This window comes from Saimiri boliviensis, chromosome 16, assembly GCF_048565385.1.
Source record: "Saimiri boliviensis isolate mSaiBol1 chromosome 16, mSaiBol1.pri, whole genome shotgun sequence".
NCBI lineage: Eukaryota > Metazoa > Chordata > Mammalia > Primates > Cebidae > Saimiri > Saimiri boliviensis.
Genome location: NC_133464.1, coordinates 16,213,318 through 16,232,937, shown reverse-complemented (window position 1 = coordinate 16,232,937; position 19,620 = coordinate 16,213,318). Strand labels below are relative to the sequence as shown.

The 19,620-nt window shown below is 37.8% G+C and overlaps 1 long non-coding RNA gene across 8 annotated transcripts in view; it reads right to left on the bottom strand.

The window, feature by feature from the left end:
- LOC104651432 (uncharacterized) overlaps window positions 1–19,620 on the bottom strand; it is a 41,759-nt gene that overhangs the window by 5,563 nt on the left and 16,576 nt on the right. For 5 of the 8 annotated variants that reach the window (XR_012514301.1, XR_012514305.1, XR_744900.2 and 2 more), the window contains one exon: window positions 51–6,572. This is a non-coding gene — a long non-coding RNA (uncharacterized LOC104651432). Of the gene's footprint in view, window positions 1–50; window positions 6,573–8,724; window positions 8,842–19,620 lie in introns of all 8 variants that reach the window. The other 3 variants (XR_012514300.1, XR_012514302.1, XR_012514304.1) reach the window with 1 other exon arrangement.

The window sequence follows — 19,620 nt, the reverse complement described above, 5'->3', positions numbered from 1 at the left end:
TTTGTGATATCATTTCCTATACAGATAACAAAAAGGTAATTCAATCTTACTTGTAGTGTGGTTGGCTGCAATTTGCTTTTTAATATAGATAATTTCGTATTGATAATTTAACATACAACTTCAGACATATGCATACACACATATTCTCACTGCTTATCATAAAAACACAGGAATTCTAAGTTCTATTTTTCACGATTCTTATCTGAAAAGGAAAAAAATAGGCATTATAATTGTACTTTGCTATCTTGAAAGATAAGTATAAATAAAGAATAAATCCTCTGCTTAGAATTGTATGCATCTGATGACTAGAATGTTCCACGGACTAGCATCCACCACATATACCTCAAATCTTTTCCTTTCCACTACCTGCTTACTCCCAGGGCTGGGTGCTGTAAGACACACTCATAGTGCAATGTGAGCCAATGCTTGTACACCTTCATGTCATAATACTGGGTAAGCCAGCACCTATTATGAGATGGTTAACAACATTAGCCATACACAGAAATGGCTATGAGCCATATAACTGTATTTCACCAAGCCAAGTTAGATGTATACCAATCAACCTCCTTGGAACCAGATCTAAAAAATGACCATGGCCACTCCAATGCCACTCCACAAAAGGGAGTGTGATGGAAGGGATGTCAGTATGGAAAAAGAGAGTGGTCCTAAACAATTGCCAATCTTAGAAAACCATGACTTCAAACACATACAAAGCTACAGTTTCTCCCACGTTTTTTAAAGGACTTGCGCAAGTGAGAGGTCCTGAAGTTTCAGCTTCATTAGTTTCATGGTAAATCTGCCTCTAGCCTCTATTTTAAACAAACAAGCAACAATGACAATAAACTTTCACTCCTCATTGACTTACCATTGCTCTTAGGATAACATTCAACCCCTTTACTCTGGCCGACACCTTCTCCAATCTCATCCATTACCATGTTCCCCTGAGCAAACTACTGTCCAACCTTTCTGACCTCTTCCATTTCTCAAAGGATACGGAGTTCTTTCTGCCTCCTGAATTCCTTTCCTTCTTCCTGAAATGCTTGTTTTCTCTCTCTGGTCATGGCAGAATCATTTTCTTCTGAAGGTGATATCACCTCATCCCAGACCTCAGGTGGTGTATTTCATCTCTTCACTATGTTTATTGCTGCCATAGCACCTATCACATTGTGTAACTATCTTGATCATCTCTGTTTCAGTTGCATTATCTGCCTCTCATTGGAATTTAATCTCCATCATGGCAGGTCCCTTGTCTTGTTCACCATATTTATTAGTCAGTTTTCATGCTGCTGAAAAAGATGTACCTGAGACTGGGTAATTTATGAAGAAAACGAGGTTTAATGGACTCACAGTTCCATGTGGTTGGCGGGGTGGTGGGGGGCTCACAATCATGGCAGAAGGCCAAAGGTACATCTTACATGGCGGCAGACAAGAGAAAATAAGAACCAAGTGAAAGGCGAAATCTCTTATAAAATCATCAGCTCTCTTGAGACTTATTCACTAACTTGAGAACAGTATGGGGAAATTGCCCCATGATTCAATTATCTCCCACAGGATCCCTCCCACAACACATGGGAATTATGGGAGCTACAATTTCAAGATGAGATTTGGGTGGGGACACAGTCAAACCACATCACCACCGTATCATACCCTTTGTTCAGAACAGTGACTGGAACACAACAGAATTCAATACATATTTCTTGAGTGAATGATTATTAAATCTGGGATGTCAGAAGAGATGAGCATAAATAAAAATCTAAAACTATGAAATTAAAATAGTGGTTCATTACATTTGCCACACCCACGCTACATTCTTGGCTAAGGAGCTAAGCAGAGATCCATTTATTTAACAAATATTTTTGAGCTTCTAATGTGCATATTACAAAATGCTAGAAAACACGAAAAACAAAGGGCCTATTTCCTTATTAGATTGTAAACAATCTGAAACCATCATAATCAAGCTATAATTTAGTTAGAGAAGGAAAAAAACATACAGATGGAAACAAAATACAAGGTATAGATTGAGATATCTCATGACGAGTTCCAAATTATTAAATAGACAGAGAATGCCATGGAAAATTGCTGAGAGCTGGAGATGGGATGGAAGTCTCCCTGGAGAAGGCTCTTGAGATGGACCTGGAGGAGTGGTAAATACAGAATTTGGCAAAGTGAGAAGCCTGAGAAGCAACAGGAATAAAAATGCAGAGGTGGGTGATGAGAATGGATAGGGGTTCTATGCTCAAAGGAGTGAGTGGCACGCAAAAAAACATGGAGAGACATTGGCTTTTGCAAGACAGCTACAATTGAAAAAGTGAATGGCAGAGTGGAGCTGCAGTATGGTGTCAGATCATCCTGCAGAATGAAGTACTTACTCCCCAGGGTCCAGGAGTGCTGAAGCAGTCTGTTCTTCTGGAATTGCATTAGCTAAAGAGAAATGCCTGGTTCAAAGCCCCACTCCCTCTCCTCACATGCCTCTTGTCCAGTTGGTTGAAGTAAGAGGATGAAGGCCCACAACCTTGCCCCAAATCAGAGCAACTCTGAAGAGTCATCCCTGGGTGTCCATGGGGCTGGCTGAGGCCTCTGTTGAGACTTCGACAGAGCCCAGCTTCTCCCTCTGCCTCACTGCACTTTCTGCCCTCCCTTCCACATGGGTTGGTCCCAAGTGTCTTCCCTAAAAAGCTTCAAGCATACTGATCACCACTTCAGAGTTTACTTCCCATGGAATCCAAACTGGTATCAATAAGCAGATCCATCATTTGTCAATTCCATTACTGAAGCACTTGATTTTCTTTAAACTGATGCGAGAAACAGATCTGAAATTCATAATTTGATTCTTTTTTGACAAAGAAAATAATTTCCCTGTAAATGTATCTTGCTTAAGATAGTACTGAATTAATCACAAAGAAGAAAAAGGAGAATGATAAGAAGAAAGAACTCAATGCTGAAATATTTTTTACAATGATTTCAAAAAATAGCAAATATTCACACATTTTAAGGAGAAATGCAGACTTTTTAAAAAAGGCACTAGTGTAAGTCATGTTTCACTTGGTCCAAACTTTTTTTTTTAGCCTTCTGCATTCCTGAAACTGATGCCAATACTTCTTTCAAAAGAAACAGGAAAAAATAACCAAATTAATTCTATGTAAGCCAGGCATCATCATATAAGATGAAAGTTTGTATTTGTTCAATACAATCTTGGAACTAAATTCAATTGTAGAACACAAGGGATATGAAACTCTAGAATCTAGCCTGCTCAACCCATCAAAGCCATTTCAAAGCTAATTGAAGTGATTTGTCTATGTTGTTACATACATTGTCTCCAAGTTTAAACAGGGCACACTTGGGAATTAATGCAGTTGATGGGTACTATTGATAAAAGCGTCCCTTACAAAAGCAAGGAGTAATTAAAGAAACACATATACATAATCAATGTTCAGAAAACCCCAATGCCTTCAAGAGTCATCCTTATGTTTTGAATGCAAACCACATAAGGGGTGGTTTTACTCTGGTAAAATTCTTTACAGAAGTCAATTAATATATTTAGGGCATAAGCTGATCACTAGCTGAGGACACAGGGACTATAATTTTTACTTACAGGAGCCACTGTGGGAGACAGGAAACTGGGTTAATATGAGAAGCCTTTGTTGATCATTGGTCTGTGCTAACACTCACTAACCACACTTCATTCTGCAACCCTAAAAGGCAATAGGCATAGTGTTTACAAGCATGCAATTGGAAGCAAAATTAGCTCACATCCCGGCTATCCACTTTCTTCTATCACATAAGATGGTTGTGAGAATTTAATGAGTTACCATATAAAAACTCTTGAAACTGTGCCTGGATTATAAAGACATCAGTTGTCCTTGAAAAACAAGTCCAATTTTAAAAATTTTGCCGTTTGAAATGAGTTTCTGTGTTTGTGTCATTTCCCAAGCAGGATGATCTCTCAGCATTACTCCTGGTAAAGTTAACTGGGACAGTCTGGTTGTCTCATAGTGGAATTAAGTAACCCAAGGGCCAGCCATCAGGCACTGGCTTGGCTCAACAGACAACCCAGCTCTTTATATCTTACAGCAATAAACGTTCCAGAGTATCACTTCTGGAGGCACAATGGAATAAATACATTGAATGAGCCTCTGGAGGAGAATAACAAAGACAGCTGGATAAAATATTAAAACTGTTTCTTTAAAGGCACTTTGGAGCTATCAAGAAAGGAAGAAATGCTCAGAGGCTTAATAAAAAATGAGAATGCTTTAACAGGACCTGGGACAAAATCTATCCTCTGCTGGTGGCATCTGCCCAGCTCCAGTACATTGAAGCCTCCAGAAGCACATGAGACTGAAAAGAAAGACTTGGCCTGGACCAAGCTGTCTGCAGGACTGGATCAGCACTTACTCACCTGTTTCAGGTATAGCATTTAAGGGAGCACCAAAAAACCCTGAACTTGAGATAAAGAATATTTTAATGTAATATTTTTTAAAATCAAAACTAACACAAAAAAATCCATGATGAACAAAATAGCAAAACTGTAAACATAAATAAACTGTTGCTACTTATTTGATTTGCAACCCAGCCAAGGACAGTAAAAGTATGAGTCAATGTCATTCACGAAAACAAATATATCAACACATCTTTCCAAAGATGCAAACACATCATTAAATAATGTCCGTTTGCAACAAACTGGTAATAAGAGAACTTTCATATTATTATGAAGGATCTATACAAAATACCCACACCAAGAATGGCAATTAATGGTAAAACGGTAAACAACTCCCTTCAATATCAAGACCAAGTCAAATGGCACACCACAGTTGGCTTTATTCAGCATTGTACAGGAGACATCAGCTAATGCTGTAGTACAAGAAAAAGAAATAAAATGTGTAAAACATAGAAGAGAAAATAAGCAAAGCTCATTATTACCAGATAATATCATTTGTATGCCAAAAATAATCAAATAACCAACAGGTAAATATTAAGATTAATAAATGTGTTTATCAAATTTTCAAGATTAAAACTAATACACATTACTTAAGATAATCTTATTTGTTGTGACACATCTCAGTGGCTTAACAAAAGAAGAATTTGTTTCTCAGTAGGTAAAACTAATTTAACGGGAAATAGGTAAGAGATGGGGCTCTACGCTATCAAGTTACTTGTGGGCCCGTTGATGGAGACACCATCCTCCTCAGCTTGTGACTTCCAAAGATGTTGTGAACATCCAACAACACACAGGGAGAGAGACTGGGGAACTGTAAAGGAGGCTCTTATGAGCCAGATAACATACCTAGGAATTAATATGACAAAATATGTGCAAGTGCATTTTGAGAAAATTTTCAGCTTTTTTGTAAGATCTTAATAAGCAGAGAGATATTCCATGTGCACAAATGGGAAATAAAACAATATCCTTAAGATGTCACATCTTCCCATATTAATCTATAGCTTTAAAGCAATTGAATCAAAATGCTAAAAGTGTTGTTTATGGTACCTGGAAAACTAATTCTAAAATGTATATGGAAAAGCAAAGCACTAGGAACAGCCAAAACACTCTTGAAGGAAAATAAGGCAAAGGGCCCTCCCCATCCCTACCAGGACTAATTCTAAAACTGTAGTAACTAAAGCAGTGTCGAACTGATATAGTGTTAGAAAAGGCAGACCAATGGAACAAAACAGAAAAGCCAGAAACAGTCCACACTTAAAAAAAAAAAAAAAAAGGAAAAAAAAGCTTGACTCATGACAAAGTGACAGACAGGCATTGAAGATCAGTAGGGGCAGGGGAACTATACAAAAAATGCTAGTGGGGAATTTGGTTATGTAATGGATTTTTAAATTCAGATTGCACTCCTATGTCCCACCATACATAAAAATTATCTATTCAAATTAGATAAAAATATTTCATTGTGAAGGGCAAAATGATACATTTTTGAGAAGACAGTGCATAAGAATATATCTCCCATTTTGGGGGGAAGTCAAGATACATGAAATGTTTTTATAAAGCTCAGAATCTTAGAGGAAACGATTAACAAATTCAACTTCTTTTTTATTAAGAAATTCTACTTGTCTGAGGGCTCAAAAGGAAGATGAGAAAACAAACTAAAAGAAGATACTTGATACACGTGTGAGATAAAAATTAGTATTTGAATATGTTAAGAACCCCTATAAATCAATATAAAAAGAGACAAACAACCCAATATAAAAATGAGTAAAAGACATGAACAGACATTTCATAGAACAGGAAACATAAATGGCCCCAAAACATTTTCCATTTTACTAATGGAAAATTCTCCATTAGTAATCAGGGAAATGCAATTTAAAACCACAATGAGGTATCATTTCACATGTGTTAGGTCAGCAAAAAATTTAAACACTGAACGAAAGGTAGTGTTTGGAGATTAAATTGGTATCCTCACTTTAGAAAACTATTATGTGTGACCTAGTAAAACCGAACATGTGCATCAGTGAAAGGTTGAGATAGAGATCTAAGCCCCAACTTACCAGTGACAACAGCAGCCAGGGGTGTGACAGAATCTGTCTATATCAGTCAGTCACACCAATGTCCGAATTTAATGTCTTCAAATCTGGGAAGAGAAGCGGGTTTGAGGTAAGAGTGCTCAGGCGCCAATCTTGTCTCCCACTACTTACTAACTGTGAGCCTTTGGCAAGACCCTTAACTTCTCTGTGTCTCAGTTTTACCATCTGTAAATGAGGACAATACGATTGAACCCTTAGTGAGTGCTATCATAATGATGAATTCTGTGAAAATTTCACTGGAGATGAGGATGAACGTATAAGAAGCTGGGGGTGGTCCAGCTTGGAACATCACCAACTCAGGACACTTAGTTTTATCCCTTAATATTTGGGCTTACCGTCTCCTCAGGACTGTTCTGTAGGCAGTGGGTGATGTCTCAGGTGAAAGCTAAGTTTGCTACATCTTTATTTCTTAGCTAGAATACCGTGTGTCCCTAACAATTTCACACAAGTCAGGAAAAAAAAACAAACAAAAAAAGAAAAACACGAATTCCATGTCCAGCTTCCAAGCATAAATGAAGAACATGAAGTCATTTGCTATTTTAAAAGCTAATTACTAGTAAAATACTTTCAGATTCACATTTCCTGTTAAATAAAATTCTGCCTTTGAAATGAAAAGTCTCTGGCAGAACTACTCAGCGACACCTTTCTTCCAAGCAGGGGTTTTCCTTTAGTACAGAACACACTGTTCCCTAGTCAGAAAAAGATTGATTTAATTTTAAAGAGGAGACAATGAAAGCATATAACTGTTAACACACATTTAAAAATATATGTGCCACATCACCAAAGAGACATAGATGTTGGTGAGCTCTTTTGTTTTTGTAAGTTTTGTGGTGAAGAAATAAAATATGTAAAGATATCCAGCTTAGTATCTGAAATTGAAAATAACAAAGAAGTAAAAGACTTCTTTGTTATTTTCCAAACAATCTGCCTTTGGACTACAAGTTGTAGGAGACTATATCAACAAATTTCAGCTCATTTGGAAAAAGACTCCAATTGGTTCAATGACTCAATATTTTTAACACTGATACTTTTCCTATATGTATACTATCAGTTCTTCTCAAAAAGCTAGATTAGTTAGAGAATAAGAAGGAAAATGAAGAAAAAAGATCATCTCCAGCTTGTACAGACCAAATTATAAACATTACTTCACTAAGTTGAATATATTGAGTTTAAGCATATATTTCTTCAGCTTCGAATGTCGGTTTCCCTACAAAATTGTACAAACTGTTAAATTCTTACAAATCATTTGCTGTCAAGAAATTTTTAAAAAACCATTCTCTTCTTTTCTCTCCTTCCCAGTAAAAAAAGGTGGAAAGAATAGTCCTCTCCTGCCCTCTCCATTTCCTCATCTCTGGTTTACTCCTTTCATTTTGGAAAAGTATTATACAATGTTTAAGATCTAAAAAGGTACAGAGGCCAGGCATGGTGGCTCATCTCTGTAATTACAGCAGTTTGGGAGGCTGATGCAGGTGGATCACTTGAGGTCAGGAGTGGAGACCAGCCTGGCCAACATAGTGAAACCTGTCTCCACTAAAAATTAAAAAAATTACCCAAGTCTGATGGCAGTATCTGTAATCCCAGCCACTCAGGGGTCTGAGGCAGGAGAATCACTTGAACCCAGGAAGCGGAAGTTGCAGTGAGCCAAGATGGTGCCACTGCAACCTGGGTGACAGAATGAGACTCCATCTTAAATAAATAATTAAATTAAATTAAATTAAAAGATATAAATAGAGAATACAACAACAAATACTCATCTACCTACCTCCAAGCTTAATAAGCAACATATTTACAACATAGTTGAAACTTTCTGTGAATGCTTCCAGATCAGATAACTCTCCTTCTTGAATTTGGGCTATACCATTCCCAAGCCTCTCTTTATAATCTTATTATTTATGTATCCTTAAACCACATGAAATATTGTTTGAATTTGAATTTGATATAAATGATGTCATAAGTTATGTATTCCTCTGCAACTTATTTGACTCACTCAGCATTATGTGTGTGAGAATCATCTATGACGTGCCTAGAGTTAATGTTCATTAATTTTCACTGCTGTATAGCATTCCACTGTATGAAGATGCCATAACATGGTCTAGATTAGTGACTACTATAAACAGTAATTTACTTCTGTGAATGGACATTAGTTATCTTCAGATTTTTATGCCACATTCTCTCCAATGTTTGATACAGTCTACTTACCTTACCTTTTTGCCAAGTCATTTAATTTGTATATTTCTCATTACTGGTATTAGTAAGCCTCTTTTTTTGTGATAAGTTTCTGGATTTTTAAGTTTTCTCTCCTGAAAATTGTTCCACCTGTCAATATTTTTGAAAGAGAGGTTTTTTGTTTTGTTTTTTTACTTTTAACATTGTCAAATTTATCGAGCCTTTTATTTATGATTTAATAAATTCTTCTTTACCCCAAGATCATAAAGATATCTTCTTATATTTTTCTTCTATAGCAATTTTGCCTTTCAAATTATTCCACTAAGGATTGATTTTTGTATATAAAGAGCAGTAGGGATCCAATTTCATTTTGTTTTTCCCTGGAGGACAGTGAAATGCCCCAGAACCATTTATTGAATAGCGTATCTTGTGTCCACTGGTCTGCAATACCCTTTCAGACATAAATCAGTTTTCTATATATGTGTAGGCTTCCTACACCTTCCTTCGGGAATGAAATTTCTTATTTTTAAAAATTGAATTGAATTGAATCCCTTAGCCGTTGTTGCTAGAAGGGTCAGTGGCAGTAATCTTTCTTGGAAATGTATGAAAATATTTGCCTTTTCTCGAATGACATTTAAGTGGATATACAACCTAGTTTCCCCCAGCATTTTGAAGATATCGCATTGTCTTCTGATATCTATGATCACAGAGATGGTGCATGAGAAGTCAACCCTTGATTTGACTTGTTCCTTTATACATGATCTCTCTTGCCTTCTCTAGCTTTGAACTTTTTTCCCTTTATCTTAGATGTTCTTCAATTTTAGTATAAAGTTTCTAGATGCAGATTTTTTTAAAATTTCTCCTGCATGACTTTTCCAATTTAGGATTATTTTTGTTTAACTTTTAAAAAGTTTTAATCATTCTTTTTATTATTGTTTCCCACAAGGCTCTTTATTTTCTCTTTCCAGATGTTATATTAGGTATATATTGTCTCTTCTCATGTGGTTACCATTTCTCTTCTTTCTGCTTTTCATATTTTCCCTCTCCTTGTGTCTTTGTGATGCATTCTGTATAGTTTCATCAGATATACTTCACATTTCTCCAATTTTCTTTTCATCTGCATCCACTCTTGTTTAATCTGTCTATTGATCTTTATTTTAACAACTGTGTCTTTCATTGTTTAAAATATCTGTATGCTTCATTTTTATAAATCTGTGTGTTCCTTTTTCCCCAAAATTAAGTCCTGCTATTGAATTAGGAATCTTACTCCTTATTTTCACCCTTTGAACAATTTAAATGTCTATTTAAAAGTCTCTGAGGTACTGCACTATTCTGTTTTAAAGTGTCTCTCCAGTGCAAGTAAGTCTCCTCAGTGCTTTGAGTTTTTTCCTCTGAGCTTGTCTCAGCACCACTGTCTACTGTGGCATCTCTGAGTTCTGCATTCAGGAGATTCTATTCCTGCCCATCATCCAGGGCAGATGAAGCAAATCTAGCATCTTTTTCAGGCCAGTCAGTGAAGATTTTTTGGGTCACTGACTAGATAGCCCATTTGTTGGTCTTGACTTCCCACTAGACAGGGAAATTATAGACTTGACTTTGGCCCTCAGTGGGTTTCATAATCCTGTTTACTAAAATATGTTAGTTTTGATACAACCTGAGCAGGATTTGCCCCGCTTCCTGCCAACAAAACCCTTGTCCCCACCTCAAGTAGATCTGAGCCAAAAACCTCTATAGAGTAAGAAGACCAGATATAAGAAGGACACTAAGAACTGAGCTGGCCTCCCTGTTAATCTGTTACAACCTCATCAGAGTAGAATTCCAGCTGAATTCTAAACTAAACAAAAACTTACTAAAATTCAGATCAAGGCAACCTTTCCTAGTACATTCTGTTACAAGTCCAAATTGCCTTATATAGCATTTGAGACTTACTCTATACATAGGCTCCATCTACGTTTATCAACTACTTCTCATATCTCCAAACATTGCTAACACCAGCTACACAGTATTATTCAATATCTTTTAAAGTATCCTTCATGCTTTTCTACTTTTGTGTCTAGGTTTCCCTTGTTCCTTCTACCTAGAAGATCCTCTTCTTCCTCTTTAAGCTCCCTGAAATCTTTATTACTATTATTATTATTATTATTACTGAAATGGGGTCACCCTCTGTCACCCAGGCTGGAGTGCAGTGGTGCAATCTCAGATCACTGCAACCTCCAACTCCCAGGTTTAAGTGATTCTCTTGTCTCAGCCTCCTGAGTAGCTGGGATTATAGGCATACAACAAAACACCCAGCTAATTTTTGGATTTCAGTAGAGACGGGGTTTCACCATGTTGGCCAGGCTAGTATTGAACTCCTGACCTCAGGTGATCTGCTCACCTCAGCCTTCCAAGATTATGCTTCTCCATTATTAAAAATCCACATTTCAAGGTCCAAATTCTTCCCCAAATCTTCCGAAATCCCTAAATTGAAATTAGTATCCCCTTTCACTGTTCTTCTGTAATTTTCTTTGTACTTCTATTTTAATATTTATCATTATCTCTCTTAGATTGATAACTACAACTTTGTTTCTCCCACTAGATTGTGAATATTTTTTATCTTATTAGCTAACACATATTACAGTGCCTTCTGTATCAAAGATCGGCATAGACATGTGTTGCATCAATTGGAGGTGAGATGAAAACGAACTACAGAAAACTTCTTGCTCAGGTCTCAATTTTCACTGTTTCATTTTATATTTGTATTTAAACCAATAGCTGGGTTTTGTCATGAGGCCAAGCAGCAAGCCGAAAAGGAATGAAACCTTGAATTTCCTTTGCAATTTTGAAGAGGAAATCCACAGGTGACAAAGGAAAGAGGAGGTAAAGGCTACAAAGGTTTGCGGGGAGGGGTGGTGATGAGGTCATAGAACAAAAGGAAATCCCATTTTTGAATCTCTACAAGATGGTCATATTGCTGATCTCTCCTGCTGCAATAGAGCAATAAAACATGTCCTGATGTTACAGCAGTGGGAAAAGCAGGATACAATTATCAATGATCAAGGTGCTCATTGGGGCCATCTCAATTTTCTCCTATTTCATTCTTCCAACCAAGTGATACAAAATTGATGTCAGTTCCAAAGCCAGTTACGTATTTGTGGCACAATAGCGAATCACCCATTCAAACATCTTTCACAGTTATTTCCTAATGAGCCGACACTCTATGTGAAGGTTGCTGTTCACTTGTATAGTGAGTCATCCTTGTGTTTAAAATACTAAGGAAAACTTGTCCCTTCTTATTGGCCCCAGGGATACTGATTCCATAATGGTTATAAAAGGCATAGAAGTTGTGTTTTGCATGCCCTTTTCTGCCAAATTCAAAAGCATAATTGCTCTTGCTTTTCAGTCACTGACTCAACAAATGGCCATTGAGTTCTTGCTCTGCTGCAATCATGGTGCTAAGAACTAGAGGTAAAATGATGAGACACCTGACTTCATGGAACTTACTTTCCCTTGGGAGAGATAGATGCCAATAAAATAATTCCATGGGTAAGTGAAAATTTTACTGAAACCAAAAGAAGTTTTGTAGAAAGGGTATGAGAATCTATAACAAAGGGATCTTTGTTCTTCTGGAACATTAGAAGTCTTCCCTAGAAAATTTTGTACACTGAGATCTGAAGGTTGAGTTAAATAAGGATTGATGAGGAAAGAGAATGTTACAGGCAGGAGGGAAACAGCACACAGAAAGACTTTGCTGCCTGAGAAAAGATGTTTATGAACACTGAGGAAAAAACAATCATAAGACTTCACCACGCTGAGCTCTCTATCTGTAGTGCTATTTAGTGGCCAAGTTCCTGGGATTCTACAACAGTATTCCATTAAAAGTTCATTATTTAGCTGTTTGGAAAGCTTAAAGATGAAGACAGTTGTATGAAATTGGGTGACAAACAAAAATCTTAGTATGAGGTAAGGCAAAAAATGATGTGAATAGCTAAGTGTGGCCTGAAATTTTTCAGTTCAGGTTCTTAATTTATAACCCATCATTCTCCCTCTTTTATACTCCCCAAGTCCAGATGCATAGTCATAGGGCCTAAATCTGCCTTTACTACGCACTTTCAAGTGAAGGCAGCACGCGAAACGCCACTCAAAAAGGATTTCATTAGCAGTTTTCTGAGCATTTTGTCGCTGGACTTACTGACTAAGCTTATTGAACATTTTGCTTGAGGATCTTAGGATAGAAACCAGTATTTTTTTTTTTTTTTAATGATCAGCTAAGGCCAGGTGTAGTGGCTCATGCCTGTAATCCCAGCACTTTGAGAGGTTGAGGCAGGCAGATCACCTGAGGTTCAGGAGTTCAAGACCAGCCTCGCTAACATGGTAAATTCCTGTCTCTAAAAAATTAGCTGGGTGTGGTGGCACATGCCTTTAATCCCAGCTACTTGGGAGGCTGAGGCAAGAGAATCACTTGAACCTAAGAAGTGGAGGTTGTAGTGAGCCGAGATTGTGCCACTGCACTCCAGCCTAGGTGACAAGAGTGAAGCTGTGCCTCAAAAAAAAACCAAAAAGGAGTTCTAACTACGCCCTTATAAAAAGGACTACAGGGAAGAGCTCAGGGCAGCTGGGCGGAGCCCACAGCAGCTCAGCAAAGCCCCTGCGGGCAGGCAGTGGCTAGGCCTGCTGCTAGCTGGGCGGGTCAGACCTGAAAGAAAAATCAAAAAAGGCAGTAGTGCATGGGAAACTCATAAAGCTCCAACTCCCTGGGACAGAGGCAGACAACAGGTGGATAAACCCACAAAAATGGGAAGAACCCAGCGCAAAAAGGATGAAAACTCCCGAAACCAGAACACCTCTCCTCCTAAAAGGGATCACAACTCCTCACCAGCAAGGGAACCAGACCGGATGGAGAAGGAGGGTGATGAAATGACAGAATCAGACTTCAGAAGGTGGGTAGTAAGAAACTACAATGAGCTGAAAGAACATGTTCTAACCCATCACAAAGAAAATAGGAACCTTGAAAAAAGATTGGACGAACTGCTGACGAGAATGGACAGCATAGAGAGGGGTATAAATGAATTGATGGAGCTGAAAAACGCAACACGAGAACTTCGTGAAGCATGCACAAGCTTCAACAGTCGAATTGACCAAGCAGAAGAAAGGATATCAGAGGTCGAAGATCAACTCAATGAAATAAAAAGAGAAGGCAAGAACAGAGAAAAAAGCTCAAAAAGGAATGAACAAAATCTTCAAGAAATGTGGGACCATGTGAAAAGACCTAATCTACGTCTGATAGGTGTACCTGAATGTGATGAAGAGAATGAATCCAAGCTGGAAAATACTCTTCAGGATATTATCCAGGAAAACTTCCCCAACCTAGCAAGGCAGACCAATATTCAAATCCAGGAAATACAGAGAACACCACCAAGATATTCCTCCAGAAGAGCAACCCCAAGGCACATAATCGTCAGATTCACCAGGGTTGAAATGAAAGAGAAAATGCTAAGGGCAGCCAGAGAGAAAGGTCGGGTTACCCACAAAGGGAAGCCCATTAGACTCACAGCAGATCTCTCAGCAGAAACCCTACAAGCCAGAAGAGATTGGGGGCCAATATTCAACATCCTCAAAGAAAAGAACTTTCAACCCAGAATCTCCTATCCAGCCAAACTAAGCTTCATAAGTGAAGGAAAAATAAAATCCTTTGTGAACAAGCAAGCACTCAGAGATTTCATCACCACCAAACCTGCTCTACAAGAACTCCTGAAAGAGGCTCTACACATGTAAAGGAACAACCAGTACCAGCCACTCCAAAAACACACCAAATGGTAAAAAAGCATCAACACAATCAAGAATCTGCATCAACTAACCAGCAAAACAGCCAGGTAGCATCAAAATGACAGCATCAAATTCACACATAACAATACTATCCCTAAATGTCAATGGACTAAATGCCCCAATCAAAAGACACAGACTGGCAAATTGGATAAAAAGCCAAAACCCATCAGTGTGCTGTATCCAGGAAACCCATCTTACATGCAAGGATACACAAAGGCTCAAAATAAAGGGATGGAGGAAGATCTACCAAGCAAATGGAGAGCAAAAAAAGGCAGGAGTTGCAATTCTCATCTCTGATAAAATAGACTTTAAAGCAACAAAGATCAAAAGAGACAAAGAAGGACATTACATAATGGTAAAAGGATCAATGCAACAAGAAGAGCTAACGATCCTAAATATATACGCACCCAATACAGGAGCACCCAGATACATAAGGCGAGTTCTTAATGACTTACAAAGAGACTTAGACTCCCACACAATAATAGTGGGAGACTTTAACACCCCATTGTCAATATTAGACAGATCATCCAGACAGAAAATCAACACGGATATCCAGGACCTGAATACAGACCTGGAACAAGCAAACCTAATAGACATTTACAGAACTCTCCACCCCAAATCCACAGATTATACATTCTTCTCAGCACCACATCACACCTACTCTAAAATTGACCACATAATTGGCAATAAATCACTCCTCAGCAAATGCAAAAGAACAGAAATCATAACAAACAGTCTCTCAGACCACAGTGCAATCGAGTTAGAACTCAGAATGCAGAAACTAACTCAGAACCGCACAGCTTCATGGAAACTGAACAACTTGCTCTTGAATGTTGACTGGATAAACAATGAAATGAAGGCAGAAATAAAGATGTTCTTCGAAACCAATGAGAACGAAGACACAACATACCAGAATCTCTGGGACACATTTAAAGCAGTCTCTAGAGGAAAATATATAGCAATGAGTGCCCACATGAGAAGAAAGGAGAGATCTAAAATTGACACCCTATCATCAAAATTGAAAGAGCTAGAAGAGCAAGATCAAAAAAACTCAAAACCTAGCAGAAGACAGGAAATAACTAAGATCAGAGCAGAGCTGAAGGAAATAGAGACACAAAAAACTCTTCAAAAAATCAATAAATCCAGGAGCTGGTTTTTTGAAAAGATCAACAAAATAGACAGAACACTAGCCAGATTAATAAAAAAGAAAAGAGAGAATAACCAAATTGATGCAATAAAAAACGATAAAGGGGATATCACCACAGATTCCACAGAAATCCAAACCATCATCAGAGATTATTACAAACAACTCTATGCACATAAACTAGTAAACCTGGAAGAAATGGATAAATTCCTGGACACCTGCAACCTCCCAAGCCTAAACCTGGAAGAAGCCGAAACCCTGAATAGACCAATAACATGGTCTGAAGTCGAGGCAGCAATAAAGAGCCTACCACCCAAAAAAAGCCCAGGTCCAGATGGGTTCACAGCTGAATTCTACCAGACATACAAGGAGGAGCTGATACCATTCCTTCTGAAACTATTCCAGACAATCCAAAAAGAGGGAATCCTTCCCAAATCATTTTACGAGACAAACATCATCCTGATACCAAAACCCGGCAGAGACTCAACAAGAAAAGAAAATTTCAGGCCAATATCCATGATGAACATAGATGCAAAAATCTTCAATAAAACCTGGCAAACCGATTGCAAGAGCACATCAAAAAGCTTATCCATTATCCATCACAATCAAGTAGGCTTTATCTTGGTTCAATACATACAAGTTGATAAATGCAATCCACCACATAAACAGAACCAAAGACAAAAACTACATGATTATCTCAATAGATACAAAGAAGGCCTTCAACATAATTTAACAGCCCTTTATGCTAAAAACTCTCAATAAACTATGTATCGAAGGAACCTGTCTCAAAATAATAAAAGCTATTTACGACAAACCCACAGCCAGTATCATACTGAATGGGCAAAAACTGGAAGCATTCCCTTTGAAATCTGGCACTAGACAAGGATGCCCTCTCTCACCACTCCTATTCAATATAGTATTGGAAGTTCTAGACACAGCAATCAGGCAAGAAAAATAAATAAAAGGTATTCAATTAGAAAAGGAGAAAGTCAAATTGTCTCTACTTGCAGATGAATGATTGTATATTTAGAAGACTCCATCGTCTCATCCCAAAATCTGCTAAAACTGATAAGTAACTTCAGCAAAGTTTCAGGATACAAAATCAATGTGCAGAAATCACAAGCATTCCTATACACCAATAACAGACTAACAGAGAGCCAAATCAAGAGCGAACTCCCATTCATAATTGCTACAAAGAGAATAAAATACCTAGGGATATAACTAACAAAGGATTTAAAGGACCTCTTCAAGGAGAAGTATAAACCACTGCTCAATGAAATAAGAGAGGACACAAACAAATGGAAAAACATTCCATGCTCATGATTAGGAAGAATCAATATCATGAAAATGGTCATACTGCCCAAAGTAATTTACAGATTGAATACTATTCCCATCAAGCTACCAATGACCTTCTTCACAGAACTGGAAAAAAACACCTTAAACTTCATATGGAACCAAAAGAGAGCCCGCATAGCCAAGTCAATTCTAACCAAAAAGAACAAAGCAGGAGGCATCACACTACCGGACTTCAAACTATACTACAAGGCTACAGTAATCAAAACAGCATGGTACTGGTACCAAAACAGAGATATAGACCAATGGAACAGAACAGAGGCCTCAGAGGAAATACAACATACCCACAACCATCTGATCTTCGACAAACCTGACAAAAACAAGCAATGGGGAAAGGATTCCCTGTTTAATAAATGGTGTTGGGAAAACTGGCTAGCCATGTGCAGAAAGCAGAAACAGGACCCCTTCCTGACACCTTACACCAAAATTAACTCCAGATGGATTAAAGACTTAAACATCAGACCTAATACCATAAAAACCTTACAAGAAAATCTAGGCAAAACCATTCAGGACATGGGTGTAGGCAAGGACTTCATGACCAAAACGCCAAAAGCAATGGCAACAAAAGCCAAAATAGACAAATGGGACCTAATCAAACTCCACAGCTTCTGCATGGCAAAAGAAACAGTCAGTAGAGTGAATCGGCAACCAACAGAATGGGAAAAAATTTTTGCAGTCTACCCATCTGACAAGGGGCTGATATCTAGAATTTACAAAGAACTAAAGCAGATCTACAAGAAAAAAAAACAAACAAGCCCATTCAAAAATGGGCAAAGGATATGAACAGATACTTTACAAAAGAAGACATACGGGAGGCCAACAAACATACGAAAAAATGCTCATCATCACTGGTCATCAGAGAAATGCAAATCAAAACCACATTGAGATACCATCTCACACCAGTTAGAATGGCGATCATTAAAAAATCGGGAAACAACAGATGCTGGAGAGGATGTGGAGAAATAGGAACACTTTTACACTGTTGGTGGGAATGTAAATTAATTCAACCATTGTGGAAGACAGTGTGGCGATTCCTCAAGGACCTAAAAGTAGAAATCCCATTTGACCCAGCAATCCCATTACTGGGTATATATCCAAAGGATTATAAATCATTCTACTACAAGGACACATGCACACGAATGTTCATTGCAGCACTGTTTACAATAGCAAAGACCTGGAACCAACCCAAATGCCCAACGATGATAGACTGGATAGGGAAAATGTGGTACATATACACCATGGAATATTATGCAGCCATCAAAAACGATGAGTTCACGTCCTTTGTAGGGACATGGATGAACCTGGAAACCATTATTCTCAGCAAACTGACACAAGAGCAGAAAATCAAACACCGTATATTCTCGCTCATAGGTGGGTGTTGAACAATGAGAACACATGGACACAGGGAGGGGAGCACTACACACTGGGATCCGTTGGGGGGAAATGGGGGAGGGGCGGGGGGGTGAGGAGGTGGGAAGAGATAGCATGGGGAGAAATGACAGATACAGGTGAGGGGACGGAAGGAAGCAAAGCACACTGCCATGTGTGTACCTATGCAACAATCTTGCATGTTCATCACATGTACCCCAAAACCTAAAATGCAATAAAAAAAATAAAAAAATAAAAAAATAAAAAAACCAAAAAGATCAGCTAAGTGGAGGCTGGTGGGTTTTTATACCTGAGAGATCCTTTCTTAAAATTTCCAAAGTTTGTTTCATTGATTCAGAGTGACTTTTGAAACCATTATTTAATTAATTTCTTTTTACCTGATGCTCAGCATGTTCTGATTTCTGCCTTGGCAGGAACAGAACATTAATCTCCTTTCATAATCCTGACATTCAGGATTGGCACAGCATTTATTAATTCACCTTTCACTTAAATTGGCTTTCTTTTTAGCTGCACTGAATCCAGCATCTCAAACTAACCATATCTATTTTTTTACCGTAATGTAAGATGGGGTCAAACCTCTACTTCTTGAGCTAGGTTTAATAAATAAAACTAATAGCTGAGATTTATTACCCATGTAGACAGCAAACTACAAAACCCAAGATGGATTGTGTAATTTGCAGCTCTATGACAAGTATTAAATTCCAGACATAAGATAAATAATTCATGTAAAGCAAGTGAAGACACTCAAGAATGAAGTCTGTGGTTATCCTTTTACAGTAGGTGTAATAAACAACAAATTTCATTAACTTTCGATTTAGGCCTTTTAAATACATTTTTACTAACCACTACCTAATCGAGACTGCTGTATAGATTAAAGAAATTATTATCTGTCCTTACTAGAGACATTTTAAATTAAATACCTAGACCCCTCAAAAAGTTATCACTACATGTACATCTTACTTACACTAAAGTCAGCCTACCACTTTGAGATTTAGAGAATTAAAGTCCCTTGGCTAACTAGGGGAGGTTGAAAAAAAAATAGCAGGCATAAATGATAAGGCGCTAAATTTTTCATCTTCGGTAACTGCCAAGTAGAACCCAGTGGATAAAATATGGAGTAAGTGTCAAATATTGCTTACACTTCTTATATACCTAAATTAGTATGCCATAGTATGACATAATAATTCAACCAAACAAGTTTTTCAACTGGCAAGACAAGGATTTAAAAGTCCACTCGT